The 16939-nt window shown below is 41.1% G+C and overlaps 2 long non-coding RNA genes across 2 annotated transcripts in view; both read left to right on the forward strand.

Moving 5' to 3' along the window:
• LOC122733804 overlaps positions 1–16939 on the forward strand; it is a 39529-nt gene that overhangs the window by 1406 nt on the left and 21184 nt on the right. Inside the window, exons 2-3 of the long non-coding RNA XR_006353971.1 lie at positions 1356–2356; positions 6106–6832. This is a non-coding gene — a long non-coding RNA (uncharacterized LOC122733804). The remainder of the gene's footprint in view (positions 1–1355; positions 2357–6105; positions 6833–16939) is intronic.
• LOC122733802 lies at positions 11155–15129 on the forward strand. The gene is made up of 2 exons (XR_006353969.1): positions 11155–12670; positions 12797–15129. It is a non-coding gene; the product is annotated as an uncharacterized LOC122733802 (long non-coding RNA).

The raw sequence follows: 16939 nt of genomic DNA on the forward strand, positions 1-16939 counted from the left end.
CCCGACCTCCTGCCCCTTCCTTTCCTGCCCTACTCCTCCTCTTCCCCCCTCTTTATTCTTCTCTTAGATAACTCCCCCACAGCTTCTCCAGAACCTCCCTTCCCCTGTAACCTTGTCTCAGAGGCCTGGAGGACATGTGGATGCATTGTCCTGGGAGTATTGATACAAGCATTCTTTATGCTTGTGCGGTGTGTGTAAGTGGGATCTTGTGTGCATGGGGAGGGGTACGTGTGTATGTGTATGTGTGTGTGTGTGTTTGTACACACTTGTGTACCTGTGTGTGCCTGCTCCTCCAGGGTTGCCCACACTTCCACTGTGTCTAGGGTTTCCTCCCTGCCCAGCCCTTTGTCTTGAGGGCTCAGTGATGGGGTAATGGGGTAGGGTGGAGGCCAGCTGGGTATAGCCCTTCTTCTCTTCCTTCCTTTTACTCTTGCACTTACTTGACCTTGGAATTGGGAAGAGAGGAGATAGTTGGCCAACCCTTCCCTTACCCCTTCTCTCCATCATGTCTTTTGTTTGACCACATGTAATTTAATATTTTATTTATTTTTGTTCTGGTTTCAACTGGCACTTGGTGAAAGGAACAACATTTCCTTGTAAGTTTTTGTCAGACAGAAAGAGGTAACTGTCCGTGAACCTATGGATCTCTATGATTTACAGCCTGAAAACATGGAGTTGTTTTAATTTGCAGTTCTCTAATTTATGGGGTATTTGGGGCATTTGGTCATATGTTTATTGGTAGCTTGGATTTCCTGTTCATATCCTTTGACTTCTTAATGTTTGAAATTAAAATCCTTTCCTTATATAGCTTGTATATGCAATATTTATTCGAGAACTTTCCTACAAGACATGTTTCCTCACTTAACTGTTACCCCTCTAATTTCACTGCATTAGATTTATTTCTCTCAAAACATTTCAATTTATAGAGGCAGCATTGTTCATCTTCTGTGATACCCTCTGTCCCAACCTCTTCCCTGTCTATAGGTGGGGAAAGTCATTTCCTCCTTGCTTCTTTGATTTGCTAATGATTCCTCCTTTAGGTCTAATTCCCTTATCCATCTGTAGTTGAATTTGATATGGGGTGTGAGGTGTCGGTCTCCTTTCAGATATCTCCCAAACTACTACTGATTTATACTGTCCGTTTTTGTGATATAATTTGAAACCTGCTACTGATTAACATGAAACCAAACCCCTTTCTTTCCTCCCTTCTGCCTCCATTTTATCCTTCACATTGTTGACCTGTTTTTAAAATTCTTTGTTGAGGTTTTCTTTTCTCACATCCCCGAGGTATCCCAAGTATTTCTCTCCCCCTCCCTGAGAGCCATCCCATGTGACAAAGAGTATTTTTCTTGTAGGAAGGAAGAAAAAAGTCAGCCTGGGTGATGGATACATTTGGAAAATGTGTGAAGTATGGAGCAGCTGTGGACCTCTCACCTCCAAGAAAGGCTAAGTTGATGGTGTCTTCTATCTTTTTTTGAGTCCTAATTAATCTTTAACATTTTATTCCATGTACTTTTAATTTTTTTAGTGTATTGTTCTTCCCATTTCAATTGTTGTAGTTATGATGTATACTGTTTTCCCTGGGGATGCTGTTCCCCGTTCTGTCTTATGCCCTCACCCCTCCTCTGCAGAGCCTAGCATTGTGCTGACCATTGAGTAGGTGCTCCACAAGTGGTGTTTGTTGTAAAATGAATTGACCTAAAATCTAATGAACAAGGAACTGCCTAACTCTGATTTTGTTGATTGTCACCTCTGCACTGCCTCAAATTTTTGAGCCTGGGAATGGCATTCCCAATTCTCCCAACTCTTTCACGTCTACAGTTGCTATGATTCCTCTCCCTCTCTGACTCTAACATAGGAGAAAAATCTTGGCCCTGCAGGCCCTACACTCAGGAGGAGCTGTCCTGTGGAGCATGTCAGTGAATCCAGAAGCCTCTGAGCAGATCTCTCTGTTGTGCCAGTCTCTTCCAGGAGGCTTGAGCACCAGCAATCTTTTCGTTCTCATTTAATGTTGGAATCAAACGAGATCCTGGGAAGTCATTGGGCTGTTAACATTAGCAGACTTCCTTTGAACTGATAGAGCCTTGGGGATGGGGAGAGAGGAGACAGTCTCTGAACCCTTACCCTCCCCTTCACCCCCTCATCTTTTTGGTATGGTGATGCTTCGTTTAATGGTATATATTGTTTTCTGGTTTCAAGCAGAACCTGGTGAAAGAGGCACTTCCATGGAGGTTGTTGTGCAATAGAAAGGGGAGACTGTCTGTGAACCTGTGGATTGCTGTGATTTACAGACTGAAAAACAGGATTTTTTGTGAGGCAATTGGGGTTAAGTGACTTGCCCAGGGTCACACAGCTAGTAAGTATCAAGTGTCTGAGGCCAGATTTGAACTCAGGTCTTCCTGAATCCAGGACCAGTACTCTATCCACTGTGCCACATAGGTGCCCCAACAAAGTTGTTTTAATGTGTACTTGTGTAATTCTGAGGGATTTGGAGTGTTTCGTCATAGGGCCATGGATAGCTTGGATTTCTTGTCATTTTTTTTTACTTGCCATCTTAAATTTTTTTTTAAGTGAGGCAATTGTGGTTAAGTGACTTGCCCAAGGTCACACAGCTAGTAAGTGTCAAGTGTCTGAGGCTGGATTTGAACTCAGGTACTCCTGAATCCAGGGCCAGTGCTCTATCCACTGCGCCACCTAGCTGCCCCCATCTTAAATTTTAATAAACATTTTAATTCAAAGTTCTGAGTTCCAACTTCTCTCCCTCCTTCTCTCCCTCCCATTCACCTTCTCTGAGGCAGTAAGCTATCAGATATAGGGTATACATGTGCCATTATGTAAAACATTACCATATGAGTCATTTTGTATAATAAAATTCAAATACAAGAAAAAAATGAAATAAATAAAGTGAAAAACTGCATGCTGCAGTCTGTGTTCAGTCAATATCAGTTCTTTCTTTGGAGGTGGATAGTATGCTTCATCACTAGTCCTCTGATTCCTTCTTTTTTCTTCTCTTATCACTATTGCTAGGATTTCCAATACAATATTGAATAATATTGGTGACAGCGGGCAGCCTAGTTTCACACCTGACCTTACTGGGAAAGCTTCTAGCTTATCCCCATTACAAATAATGCATGCTGGTGGTTTTAGGTAAATGCTTCTTATCAATTTAAGGAAAAGTTCTTTTATGCCTCTGCTTTCAAGTGCTTTTATTAGAAATGAGTGTTCTTTACCAAATGCTTTTTCTGCATGTATTGATATTACCATATGATTTTGTTACTTTTCTTTTTTTGGGGACAGGGCAATGAAGGTTAAGTGACTTGCCCAGGGTCACACAGCTAGTTAGTGTCCAGAGTCTTAGGTCAAATTTGAACTCAGGTCCTCCTGAATCCAGGGCCAGTGCTTTATCTATCCAGTGCACCACCTAGCTGCCCCCTACTTTTCTTAATGATATAATCAATTATATTAATAGTTTTCCTTACATTGAACCATTCCTGCATCATTCTTGGTATGAATCCCATTTGGTTCTAATGTATAATCTTTGTAATATATTGTTGTATTCTTTTTGCCAGTATTTTATGTAGGATTTTTGCTTCCATATTCATTAATGAAATTGGTCTATAATTTTCTTTCTGTTTTTACTTTTCCTGGCTTAGATATCAGTATCATATTTGTCTCATAAAAGGAGTTTGGGAGGACCCCTTCTTTGCCTACTATACCAAATAATTTATTTAATATTAGAATTAGTTGATCTTTAAATGTTTGATAGAATTTGCTTGTCAATCTGTCTGATCCTGGGGCTTTTTTCTTAGGAAACTCCTTTAAAGGCTGTTCAATTTCTTTTTCTAAAATAGGTCTGTTTAGATATTCTATTTCCTCTTCTGCCAACCTAGGCATTTTGTATTTTTATAAATATTCTTTGATTTTACTTAAGTCGTTAAATTTATTGGCATGTAATTGGGCAAAATAACTCCTTAATTGCTTTAATTTCATCTTCTTTAGTGGTATAATCATCTTTTTCATTTTTGATACTAACAATTTGTTTTTCTCTCTTTTTAAAATCAAATTAACCAATTATTTATCTATTTTATTGAATTTTTTCATAATACCAGTTTATAGTTTTATTTATTAATTTAATGGTTCTCCTGCACTCAATTTTATTAAATTCACCTTTAATTTTTAGATTATCCAATGTAGTACTCAATTAAGGATTTTTAATTTGTTCTTTTTCTAGTGTTTTTAACTGCATAACCAATTCATTGGTCTGCTCTTTTTCTTTTTTACTGATATAAGCACTTAGACATATAAATTTTCCTCTGATTACTAATTTTGCTGTATCCCATAGGTTTTGATATGTTATTTTGTTATTGTCATTTTCATTAATAAAATTACTGATTGATTCTATTATTTAACCCATACTTTCTTTAATATTTGTTTGTTTAAACTATAATTAGTTTTTTCTACATCACCATGGTGTGTCAATTAATATATATTTTTTGCATTGTGATCTTTAAAGAAAACATCTAATATTTCTACTTTTAGGGGGCAGCTAGGTGGCGCAGTGGATAGAGCACCAGCCCTGGAGTCAGGAGGACCTGAGTATAAATCCAGCCTCAGACACTTAACACTTACTAGCTGTGTGACTCTGGGCAAGTCACTTAACCCCAATTGCCTCACTAAAAAAAAAATTCTACTTTTAGCTATAAAATGTTTGTGCCCTAACTATATGGTTAATCATTGCAAATTTGTCATGTGCCATTGAGAAAATGGGGTATTCCTTTGTATTTCCATTCAGTTTTCTCCAGATATCTATCATATCTGTCATATCTAGGGTTCTATTCACTTACCTTCTTTCTTATTTCTTTTTTATTTAGATTTATCTAAATTTGAGAAGGGAATATTAAAACCCCCCACTATTATAGCATTAGTATCTATTTTTACCTGTCATATTGCTTCATTATCTATGGTTTCTTTTATCATAATGTAGTTTCCTTGTTTGTCTCTTTTCATTAAATGCAATTTAGCTTTGACTTTGTCTTATATCATGATTGCTACCCCTGCTTTTTTGTACAAGCTGAGGTATAATATATTCTACACCAGTCCTTTATTTTTACTATGTGTGTATCCATCATTTTATTTTAAACTTTAAAATTTAATTGTGTTTGGGGTTTTTTTTTTTGGAGAGAGTGCCAAGCACTTGTCTTATTTGGGTTTTTTATTTGTTTGTTTGTTTTTTGTGAGGCAATTGGGGTTAAGTAACTTGCCCAGGGTCACACAGCTAGTAAGTGTGTAAAATGACTGAGGTCAAATATGAACTCAGGTCCTCCTGTATCCAGGGCCAGTGCTCTATCCACTGCGCCACCTAGCTGCCCCCTATTTTTAAAAATTTAATTGTTTTTTTTTTGAGAGAGTATCCATCATTTTAAAATGTGTTTTTGGAAGCAGCATATTGTTGGATTTTGACTATGTTTCCATTTCATGGATTAATGATTTACTGTCAAATTTTTGCCAACTTGGTGTCACTTATCTCTTCTGGTTATTTACCAAATGCAACATTGCCCAGCAAGTTAGGGAAGGGAGAGAGGGAAGCCGAAAGGCATTCATATGCCCTTGGAAATAGGGGATCAAAACAGGGTGCAAGGACACCAAGGGGTTAGGCACAGAGAAGTAAGAACAGGAGGAAGATGCCAGGCCAGTGCCAGCTTCATGGGGTCCCCCCCCAGGGGATGAGGTACAAACACTTTGGGCTTGGATACAGGTGACATGTGGGGCCTGGTGACAGGCATAAGATACCTGATCATGGATGGACAGAAGACACACAGGGGCTGGGAACTCCAGCAGGTGGCCAGAGCACAGCAAAGATCTCCTCTCCCTGTACTGGAGGTCCCAAGCCTATCCCTGGATCCAGCAGTGGTGGTGGTCTCTCCATGTGTTCAAAACCCTGTTCTACCCTCTTTCCCCACTCCCTCCATTAATATCCTTGAGATTTGACTTGGTTTAAAAAAATTATCAATGTTTTCTCTTTCTTAAAACATTGTATTCCATACCTACCTGTTCCTCTCCACCTCCCTGAGAGCCATCCCTCATGATATATTGTATTTTTTTTAGAGAAGAAAAACAAAGTCAGGACAACTATAACATTCAGAAGAAAAATACTTGTGGATGAAGATACCATCTCTGAGAACATTCCACTTACTATAGGCTTGCTTTCTGGGGAAGCACATCTAGTCTCCGAACATTCAGAGGAAAAGCTACTTGTTGCAGGAGACACTGTCTCTGAGAACTTAACAGTTACTACAAAATTACTTTCAGGGGAATCACATCTAATCTTAAAACATTCACTAGACAAGACATTTGGGGTTGAAGACACTGTCTCTGAGAACATTCCACTTACTATAGGCTTGCTTTCTGGGGAAGTACATCTAGTCTCTGAACACTGAGGAAAAAATACTTGTGACAGGAGACACTGTCTCTGAGAACTTAACAGTTACTACAAAATTACTTTCAGGGGAAATACATCTATCTAATCGTAAAACATACACTAGACAAGACTTTTGGGGCTGGAGACACTGTCTCTGAGAACATGCCGGTAACTATAAAATTGCTTTCTGCTGACACACATCTAGTATTAAAACATTTTGTAGACAACACATCCGGGGGCTGGAGACACTGTCTCTGAAAACAAATCGGCGACCACAGGCTTACTCCCAATGGAGTATAGTCCTTCAAGACAAGACGCAATCTTTAATGAAATCGAAGACTTTCAAACATTCCTGATGAAAAGACCCGAGCTGAATAGAAAATCACACACAAGACTCAAGAGGACCCAAAAAAGGTAAATATGAAAGAGAAATCATGATGGACTCAAGAAGGTTAACTTGTGTAGATTTCTATAAGGGAAGATGATTTATGCATCTTCTCAGAATTTTATCATTATTAGGAAATTAGAAGGGTTCTACAGAGAAGAAGGGTCTGGGAGTGAATTGATTATGTTGAGATGGACTAGATGAGAAAGAGGGATGCAGTGGGAGAAGGGGAAAGAGAAAGATTAGGGGGATGTAGAATTGTCTCATATAAAAGAGGTGCCCCAGGAAGAACTTTTACAATGGAAAGAAAAATGGGGGATGGGCCAGGCAACATTTGAACCTCATTCCCATCTAAATTGTTTCAGAAAGGAAAAATACATATGCATACTCAATTGGCAATACAAGTCTCTCTTACCAACTAGGGAAGTAGGAGGATAAAGGGGTAAGAGAAAGGGGAGTCAGAACTGGGGGGAAAATAAGAAATGGCAGCATTCAGAAGCAAAACAGACATTTGTGGAGGGAAAGAATAAAAAGCCAGAGAGATCAAGGGAGCGAGCGAGCGAGCGAGCGAGCGAGCGAGCGAGAGAGAGAGAGAGAGAGAGAGAGAGAGAGAGAGAGAGAGAAACATAGGATGGAGGGAAAGGCACAGTTAGTAATCATAACTGAATATGAATGTGATGAACTCACCCCTAAAACAGAAGTGTATAACAAAAGGGATTAGAAACCAGAATCCAGGGATGTGGTTTCTGTTTCTTTTTACAAGAAACACACATGAAACAGAGACACCCAGAGAGTTAATATACAAAGCTAGAACAGAATGTCTTGTGCTGCTACTGGAGTAAAAAAGGCAGGGGTAGCAATCATGATTGCGAAGACAGCAAAAGAGACATAGATCTAATTAAAAGGGATAATCAGGGAAAGTACATTTTGCTTAAAGGAACCTTACATAGTGCAGTAGTATCAACAACAATGGGTATAACATCCAAATTCTTAATGGAAATGTGAAATGAATTACAGGAGGAAATAGACAGTAAAAGTATACAAGTGGAGAACCTCCAGTTGCCCTGGTGAGAGGGAGATAAATCTAACCTTAAAAAATTAAATAAAAAACAAGTTAAGGACATAAATATAATCTTTGAAATTGGGGTTAAGTGACTTGCCCAGGGTCACACAGCTAGTAAGTGTTAAGTATCTGAGGCTGGATTTGAACTCAGGTCCTCCTGAATCCAGGGCTGGTGCTCTATCCACTGTGCCACCTAGCTGCCCCCATAAATATAATCTTAGAAAAGAGAGAGGCAGACCTGCAGAGACCAGAAGAGGAATAGAATAGAAAGGAGTACAGACATTTGTAGCTTTATGTAAATGGACATTATCCAAATTTGATTTTACATATGAAATTCTGAAAGAAATATGCATTCCAGGAAAATTACAAGGTTAGCTTTACAGTACTATCCTCTCTCTCTCTCTCTCTCTCTCTCTCTCTCTCTCTCTCTCTCTCTTTCTCTCTCTCTCTCTCTCTCTCTCTCTCTCTCTCTCTCTCTTTATCTCTCTCTCTCTCTCTCTCTCTCTCTCTCTCTCTCTCTCTCTCTCTCTCTCTCTCTCTGTCTCTTTCTCTTTCTCTCTCTCTCTCTCCCCCTTCCTCCCTTCCATCCTACTCCTTGGCTGGTCTCTCTTTTACTGGAGAGAAAAAGAGAGAGACAGAGACAGGGAGAGAGAGAGGGAGGAAGGTAGCAAGGGAGGCAAGAAGGGAGAGAGGGAGGGGGAGAGAGGAGTAAAGAGACCACCACCACCACCGCTGGATCAGGACATGGCTTGAGACCTCCAGAGCTGATAAAGGAGACCTTTGCCTAGCTCCACCCACCAGCATATCCAGTCCTAAGTGTCTCCTCCGTCCAGCTGTGCTCAGTTACTGCAAGTCTCTTGCTGGCCTCCACAGGCGCCCATCTTCCCCTGTCTGTGTCCATCTCTGGCCCCACTTATCTGTCCTCCACCTGTTCTTCCTGTCAGTTACAGCCAGGCCCCCAAGTGGCTGGTCCTGGCACCCATTGGTTCCTGGATTTCTCTAGCTCTTTTTTCCCTGTCCCTCATGTGTCCTTGAACCATATGCCAGCCAATTCCCTTCATGGCCACAGGATCCCCTTCCTGGATCCAACCCTTACTTCGTTCTTTACCTCATGGCACCAATTCAGATTATGTAAGAATGTATTATGCACTATATAATTTCCCCCAGTTTATATATTTATATATTTAGCTTTAATCAAGTAAATTCCATGTCATTTCCCACATGCACTGTTTTGTTATACCGGATCTCCACCTTCTACTTGCCAAAATGATTTCTTTAACTTGGGTTTACAGGTGGACACTTTGCCCTATTATTAGGCTTTTGTGGTTAAACTCAAACTTTTATTTCAGCATTTTCAGATGTGTTTGGGTCTTCATTCTCATTTACTCCTGCTTGCTTCATGTCATCTGAAATTTTGATGAACGTGTTTTCTCTATGCTTGTGTCCGCATAGAACTTAAGGTCCTCGAGAGCAAAGATTGGTTTGGTTTAAGTTTTGGGTTTTTTTTTTTTTTGGCGGGGCAATGGGGGTTAAGTGACTTGCTCAGGGTCACACAGCTAGTAAGTGTCGTGTCTGAGCCAGATTTGAACTCAGGTACTCCTGAATCCAGGGCCGGTGCTTTATCCACTGCGCCACCTAGCCGCCCCTGGTTTAAGTTTTTTAAATAACATTCGCACTGTCTGACCTGTGGCAGTTTGAAACAATGCTAATTGAAGGAGTGAGTGAATGAATGTAAGTCATTGAAAAGAAGGTAGTACAAAAGCTTCACCAGAGTCCTCCCTCCAGGCTGACAATAACCTGCACAGTCTGGGTAAGGTGGTTCAAAGAGTTCAGAATGCTCCTTGTGTTTGGCCCCCATTTGTCTTCTTGTACACCCTGACGTCGTGAGAGACTCTGGCAAATGCCTGATAAACTACAGATATAATGCGCCCATGGCTATTCCTCAGTCTGGTCAATGGTGTTAATGAAATGATCGCTCTTAGGTCACTTCCACAAACATTTACGTGCCTTTTATGTGCCAAGCACTGCTGGAAGTACTAAAGGAGACACAACTGTGGGTGGCGACGGCTGCTGTGCTGAGAGTCCAGGAGAGGAAATAGATGTATCATACATATACACAACCCAGTATAATCCAAAAGGAAGTGCTGGGTGGGAGTTATGTGAGAACTGAACTGAATGTGCAGCTCCTCATACACCTGGTTAATTCCTTTTGAAATAATGAAAACATCAGGTTGCCTGTTCATTAGTCACTACTCTTCTTAATTCAATGTTTTTATTGATACTTCTGGTTTTCTAGCACTGTCACTTTCCAGCAACCCCTACCTCCTGTGTAGAGTCCTTCCTTGTGAAGAAGATAAACAATGAAATAAAGCACCCGAGTTCCAGTATGGGTAGAGGTTGGGAACTGTTGGGGTGAGAACCATCAATGGAAAAGAACATTGATGTAACTGAGACAAAAGAGAACTTTGAAGATCTGTCATGCATTGAGAAAGCATGCAATGTGTGATACCTGTTGCTCTCTCACGCCCAGGAAGGGGGTAGATTGATGGTGGTGTCTATCTTCTTTTGAATCCCTCTTGATCTGTAACATTTGGTTTCATGTACTTTAATTTTTTTGGTTTAAATTGTTGTAGTTACCATGTATATTATGTTCTCAACTCTGCTTCACTTTTCTTCATTTTCCAAACATATTTCCATGCTTCCCTGTATACATCACACCTGTTATTTCTTACAGTGCAGTAGTAACATTTCATTACAGTCATGTACCATGCTTTGTTTAGTCATTCCCCAGTTGATGAGCATCTATCTACTTTGTTTCCAATAATTCTTAGCTGTCACAAAAAGTGCTGCTGTAAATACTTTGGATTACATGGGGACCTTTTTTCCTTCTCAATGGCTTTCTTGGGCTATAAGCTAAATAATAAGAGTGTTTTAAGGGGTATAGACATTTGTACTATATTCTTGGCACGTTCCCAAATTCTTTTCCAAAATGGTTGTGCCATTTCGCAGCTCCACCAACAATAATAATGGGGGAAATGGGAATCCTTGCTTCACTCCTGTGTTTACTGGAAAAGGTTCTAGGGTATTCCCATTGCATATGATACTTGCTTTTGATTTTATAATGTTTTATTTCTCACAATTACCTATAAAATGATTTTTAACATCCATTTTATAAAAATGTTGAGTTCCAAATTTTCTCTCTCTCTCCCTCCCCTTTTCCCCTCCATGAGACAGTAAGCAATTTGATATATGTGTGTAATCATGCAAAACATTTTTCCATATCGGTCATGTTGTGAAAGAAAACAACTGAAAAAAGAAACCCTTAGAAAAAGAAAACAGACTGAAAAACAAGAAAAAATAAAGTACAAATTGAAGCATATTTTCCTCTATATTCTTTTTTTATAAGAGGGAATCATGGCTACTGTGATTAATATGATTAGCATAAATTCATATGTATCTCTGTTGCTTTATTTGTTGACTTCTCCATGAGTGGGGGATAGGGCACAGGAAGGGAGACAGTTTGAAAATGAAAATAAAAAGGAGCAAAACTAAAGACCAGTTTCCCTAATGAATATTCATGTAATTTTTAAAAAATAAGAGCAAGGAAATTATAGCAAAATATTACAGACATTACACCATGTTCAGTCTGGATTTATAGCAAAAATGGAGGGCTGATTCGATTGAGAAAACTATAAGCAAATTAACCACATCAATAACAAAGGCAACTAGAATCACATGATTTCATTAGATACAGAAACACGTTTTGACAAACTAGAAGACCCAATCTTGTTAAAATCAGTGTAAAGCACAACAATGAACAGAACTTTCCTTAAAATGATATGTAGTATCTATCTAAAACCAAGAGCAGGAAATATTTGTAATGGGGATAAGCTAGACGTCTTTCCAATAAGACCAGGGGTGAAGCATCACTTCTCTGTCTGATGTGGTAGCATTTTTGTTATGAGTCCTTTGGAATTGTGGTGGATCATTGTAGTTTTCTTTCTTTGTTTTGACAGACTTGTGTTATAGAAGGAATTTGGAAGGCCTCCTTTACTTTTTTTCAATCATAAAAGTGAGGAGGTGGGAGAAAATACACTATACATCAGGTAACTCCAACAAAGCAAAAGTTGTAATTATTATCAGACAAAGCAAAACCCCAAACTCCCAATATAGAAATGATGGAAATTATATTATGTCGAAAAGAATCAAAGAAAACAAAGCCATCTTTTCAGTGCATGATTATACATTTCCTTTAAACACTGCTTTGGCTCCACAGCACAAGGCTAATGATTCGTGTGTTTATTTTCTATCTTGAAGCTTTTCAGAAGTTGTTCATAATGTTAATTATTATTTGTCGTCTGTTCTCAAAGAGGACCAAATGATGCCAGGAGGGTAACATCTTGACTTGCAAGTGAATTGGATTGAAGTGAGGCAGAGCTGTGCAAAGTCATCAGCCCCACTCTCTCCTCCAGAGTCATCAAGAGTCCAGTGAGAAGACATAGGCCAGAATGATTGGTAATGACCCAGGATGCAGTGTGAAACCCTGGAATTTGTAAGCTGAGGTCTTTCCCAGGTCGCAGTTTGTCTAAAACAATACCATTTCTATGGTTAAAGGATAGGTAAGCACTGAGGTCAAAGAAGGCCTCCTTTGCCTTCACCTCTTCACCCAAGAGAACCAGAGCTAATAGATCTGCAGGAACTTCCTCACCCTCCAACTAAGCGACAGATTTGTTATTTTGGGGGCCTCATTGGCTACTGCAGCTGCTTTGCAGGATGAGGGATCTCTCTGCTCCCCAAACCTAGGGTAAGTGTGCCTAAGAGTAGGGCTCTTAACCTAACCCTTTCATCCCTGACAAAGAGGGTGGGAATACCAACTACACTCAGGATCATGATTGTGTTAAAATTGTTGACTTGATTTTAACCCCTCCAGAAATGAGATAGAAAACCCAGATTGTTCCTGGTACAGTGATGGCTCCTGCCTCCAAATGACTCTGGTAAATTAACGTCTGGGCATATGATCACCACCACTGAGGAGGTCATTGAATCAGGAGCGCTTCCTTTGGCCTCTTCAGCTCAACAAGCTGAACTGGAAGCTCTGACACCATCTTGTGAATTACCAAAAGGGAAATGAGTGGACATTTACACGGAGAGCAGGTATGCTTTTGGGGTGGCACGTGATTTCAGGATGTTATGGAGATATCAAGGGTTAATGACTTCTTCTGTCACTCCCATTAAAAATCCCTCTTGTTGGGGCAGCTAGGTGGTGCAGTGGATAAAGCACTGGCCCTGGAGTCGGGTGTACCTGAGTTCAAATCTGGCTTCAGTCACTTAACACTTACTAGCTGTGTGACCCTGGGCAAGTCGCTTAACCCCAATTGCCTCACTAAAACAAAACAAAACAAAACAAAACAAAAATCCCTCTTGTTACCAGCAGCAGTGGCTGTTTTGAAAGTTGCAGGACCCTCCCATGAAGACTCTCCCTATGCCTGGGGTAATGCCCTTGCTGACCTGTATGCCAAGGAAGCAGCTCAGAAGCCCCCAATCCCTATAGGACTGTCTTCCTTTACATCTGTTGGGCCCGCCCTCAAATGAACACTGACTCCAGCAGAGCTTACTGCTGTCTAAGAAGCCATGTCTTGTTCCATCCAAGACAGACAAAGATGAGAAGCATGCAAAAAAGGAGAAAAACCCTGGGCTCTGGTATGGATGCCTAGTCCTTCCTGATGCTTGCTGTGTGTTCTTGGGATGGAATACCTGCACTCTTTAAGTCACTGGAGCCCTGAGGAGCTGCTTGGTTTGAGCTGCAAATATTGTTGGGGGAAAATGAGGCCAGCTGCATTTGACATTTATTTACAATGTGAAATCTGTCCCAAATGTGATGTTAGCAAGCCCCTAAGACCTCTGTCAGGGAAATTCCCTCCCCTTGAGGCATGCTTTCAAGTCTGGCAGACTGATTTTATTTAGTTCCTCCCCTGCTCTGGTTATAAGTATGTATTACTCATGTTCTGCCTGTTTTCCCTGGTGGGTGGAGGCTTTTTCTTGCAAGGAAGCCACTGCAACAGACCTAGCCAAGCACCCCCAACCCTCTAGTCTGGCATAATGTATCAATAGAATTAAGATTCAGCTTGCACATTTATGGATGATTGGGGTCTGCCATGGCCAAATTCCTTAGTTCTTCTGACATCTTAGGGTAATCCCTTTTGACAAATACTCTCTTTCACCCTTTGAAATCATTCTCGGGCATCTTATGACCCTCCCTCTTCCCCCCAACCCCAGTGACTCCCTCACCACCAAGGTTTCCCTTCTGCCCTACTGCTGGGATTCAATCAAAAATGTTTTCATACCTTAACTCTCTTGTTTCTCAGTCATTTTCTAGAGACTCAAGCCTGAATCAGTCTACCTTGCAGTCAGAACCCAAAGAAAAGGCCCTACCAAGTCCTGCTGACCAACCCCTCTGCTGCAAAACTGAAGGGAATTGACAGCTGGGTGCACCTATGACATCTGAAGAGGGCTCCATTCCCCCAATGGAGAGCCCAGCCCACTACCAGTGATACCAAACTCCATCTGACCCGGAAAAGGAAGCAGACAACAGCAGGGGTAGACCCCTTTCCCAAGACACTGGATATGGCCTGAGAACCCTACGTTCCTTGCTTCAGCTTACATTAATTTAGAACTTTTGCAACCTATGTTCCTGTACCAGCTACTGAATGTGCCCTACTTGTTAGTCTTTCTCTATCATCTATTCCCAAATGGCTAATTATTTTTCAAAATTAGTAAATAGGTAAAAAATCAACCCCCTTTTTGAATCAAGTCAACTTTAGCGAGATAACTCTTGTTCCAGCAAAACATTAGACCCTTGTCACATCTTTTTAGTCATCAGCAGAATTCCAGACTTCCTCTTGGCCAAGAGAATGAAACGACAACCAGAATTGACCAATAATTGACTGATCCTGCCCTGGTCTCTATTCCCAAGCCAGTGAATTGCCTGTGGCTGACCCAGTATTGCCATTCTGGCTTCTCATTATTTTGTAAACCTCAAACTCTCCCCTCCCAAACTCTCTCACTCTCTCAGCTTTTGTTATGTAAAAAAACATACCTGGCGAAACCTTGAGATACTTATCCCTTCTAAAGGCAGTCTCTTCACTCTCAATCTTAGTAAAAACTCTGTTCCCATCTCACTCTTTGGGTACTCCTAGCACTTGCTATGGTAGTACCATCAGGTGTAACTCTTCTGCCACAATTAAAGACCTTCATTTTGTCATATTGTTTGGCTTCTTTCATTTCAAGATGGACCCATTCTGTAGATGAGGAACCCAAGGCACAGAGAGGGCAAGGGACTTCCCCAAGATCACAGGTGGTAAAACTAGCTGGCAAGTTTCAAAGTCAGGTCCCGTGATTCCAGATCCAGTTCCTTCCACTGTTTCCCCTCCATTGTCTCTGTAGTGCTGAGTACTTCCTAGAACTTGGGTGGTGGGTGTGCCCTGGCTCAGCCTTTCTAACCAGGAAGAGTCCCTTCACTGACCTGAGCCTTCATTTTCTCATCTGCAAAATGGGAATAATGTTGTCAGCCCCTCCTGCTCAGAGGGCTGCTGTGATTTTTAACTGAGGTTACACAGAGAACTCAACAAGCCTTATTCAAGTGCTTTATGAATGTTGGCCATAATTATTGGCAAATATATCTATGTCCCCCCATGCACAGACTGCCATCTTTACTTGTGGGGTCTTGGGCAAGATACTTCCAGTCTACAGGCTTAAAATGTCCCCCACTCTAATTTCCTGGTTCCCCATGGCTGGTGGCTCCCCTCCCCCCTCTGAGACCATCTGCAAGTTACTCTCTGTGTGTCTTGTTTATACAGATATTGACAGACCTTTTGTTTCCCTCCTTCACACTGGGAGCTCCCTGAAGGCAGGAATAGTTTGGGGGGTTTTTCTCTTTTCCTTATATCTCCATCAGTTGTCACAGTGTCTGGCACAGAATAGGCAGTTATGCTTGTTGACTGTAAGATGAGGAGGTTGGAGATTAGACATGATTTCTTCCACAAATAAAATCATCTGATCCTAATGGAAGATTTTTCATAGTTCAGTCCCATCTACTTGTTTGTCATGCACCCATGGGAATGGGAAGCAGCCTTGTACAGTGGAGAGACCAGTAGAAACCTTGATTTAGAGATGCAGGCCCTGAATTCTAATCATGGCCCTGCTACTTACTGACTGGGTGACCCTGGGCAAGTCATTTCCCCTCCTCCTTTGCAAAAGTGAGGGGGTCCTCTTCTATGGTTTTTAAATTCCCTTCTACTCCAAAGGTAGGGTGTCATATTCCCCCATTCTTTCTACTCTTCTCCCCCAAATCACTTCGTACTATTCTTATGAATCTAAGAAAATCCCCATCTTGCTACATGCACTTGATTTCCTAGGAACAGCCTGAATGGGCATAGAGAGCCACATAGCAATCAGTGAATAAACATCCATCAAACACCTACTATATCTGAGGCACTGTGCTAAGTATTCAGGATACAAAAATAGGAAAAAGACAGTTCATGTCCTCAAGGAATAATGGGGGAGTCTAATGGGGGAGACAACAGGCAAACAAATATATAACAGGGTTAAGTGACTTGTCCGGGGTCACCCAGCTACTGGATAGAGTACTGTGCTTGTAAATAAGAGGGGTTAGGAAAAATTTCAGTAAAAGATGGGATTTTGGTTGGGATTTAAGGTAGGTCAGGTTGAAGAGGAAGAACATTACAGGGAAAACAGGCCAAGGGAATGCCCAGGAGCCTGGAGATGGAGGGTCTTGTTCATGGCAGCCAGGAAGCCAGGGTCATGTGGCATAAGAAACAGACTTAAGTAAGTATAAGTAAGCATAGTTAGGTGTAAGAAGGCTGGAAAGGAGGAGGGGGTAGGTGATGAAGTGCTCTGGATGCCAACCAGAGCATTTTTATTTGCCCCTGGTGCACACAGGGAGCTATTGGAGTCTAAGCGAGCGGGGGCTGGGGGCACATCAGACATTGGCTTTGTGAAAAATCACTTTGGTGGTTGAATGAAGGATGGACTGAAGTAGGGACAGACTTGGGGC

The sequence above is a fragment of the Dromiciops gliroides genome, chromosome X (genome assembly GCF_019393635.1).
Source record: "Dromiciops gliroides isolate mDroGli1 chromosome X, mDroGli1.pri, whole genome shotgun sequence".
Taxonomy (NCBI): Eukaryota; Metazoa; Chordata; class Mammalia; order Microbiotheria; family Microbiotheriidae; genus Dromiciops; species Dromiciops gliroides.